Source organism: Ictidomys tridecemlineatus, chromosome 3, assembly GCF_052094955.1.
Source record: "Ictidomys tridecemlineatus isolate mIctTri1 chromosome 3, mIctTri1.hap1, whole genome shotgun sequence".
NCBI classification, from domain to species: Eukaryota; Metazoa; Chordata; class Mammalia; order Rodentia; family Sciuridae; genus Ictidomys; species Ictidomys tridecemlineatus.
Window position 1 is genome coordinate 201,871,886 of NC_135479.1, and position 1,108 is coordinate 201,872,993.

Consider the following 1,108-nt stretch of genomic DNA (forward strand, 5'->3'; position numbering starts at 1 on the left):
TAAGCGTTGTCGCCTTCCTGTCAAACCTTTGAATTCTCAAACGATCTTGAAAAGAACCAGCGGTCATTTGGGAGTTTTCTTGTAAATATATCTACTATTCGAGGTGTATTTGCTGAGATTAGAATGATTGAAATGGGAAGATGTACAACAGATCAACTAAAAACTCCACCATGGATTATTCTAAAAACAGCAGAATATATTTTTTTTTCCTTTTCTTTTTGAAATCATGTGTCTAAATCTAGCTGGTGGTTAGGTACAAGAAGAGAAGTCGGGGATGCTCAAGAGGGAGGTCTGCTGGGCCGAAGGCGCAGCGAAGGAGGAGCCCAAGCGGAGGTTGGTCCATCTGCCGGCCAAGCCTGCTCCTACCAAGGTGGATGCCAAGACCAGGAAGACGGCGGGCAAGGATAAATCATCAGTTCAAAAAGGGAAAAGGGGAGCAAAAGGGCAAACAGGCTGAAGTGGCTAACCAAGAAACTGAGGAAGATTTACCTGCAGAAAATGGAGAACCAAGAAACAAGGAGAGTCCAGCCTCTGATGAAGCAGAAGAAATGGAAGCCAAGTCTGATTCATCTCACACCATGTCTTTTCAGTGGTCCCATCTCCCTTCTGGTACAATCCAGAGGAATGTTTTTATCAACTATTTTGTAAATGCAAGTTTTTCAGTAGCTCTAGAAACATTTTTTTAAAAGAAAGGAATCCCACCTCATCCCATTTTTTAAGTGTAAATGATTTTTTTTTTAGAAGTGAAATCATTTGCTGGTTGTTTATTTTTGGGTACAACCAGAATATAGTGGGATATTGAATTATGGGAGGCTTGGACTGTCTTTGGTGTCAGCTTAACATTCCATAGGTGGGGGGTTAGTTTTACATCCTACCATACAAAGCATATTAAATGGCAGCTTGGAGTCACAGTATTGCATTTAATGTCTCGAATATTTTAAATTACTTCTATTCCTGTGTTTGTTAGTAGGATTGTTTCCTAAAGAAGACCACTACTGGATCATTGCTGTAAGAATCATATGTACTCTGTAACATCTTTGGTTGTGGAAATCTAGTTTTCCTAATATTTTTTAATGTGCTGTGAAAGATGGAAAATTTAAGTATGTTG

The 1,108-nt window shown here is 39.4% G+C and overlaps 1 pseudogene; it reads left to right on the top strand.

Moving 5' to 3' along the window:
* Window positions 1–274: 274 nt before the first annotated feature.
* LOC144375755 (non-histone chromosomal protein HMG-14 pseudogene) lies at window positions 275–686 on the top strand (annotated as a pseudogene).
* Window positions 687–1,108: the final 422 nt, after the last annotated feature.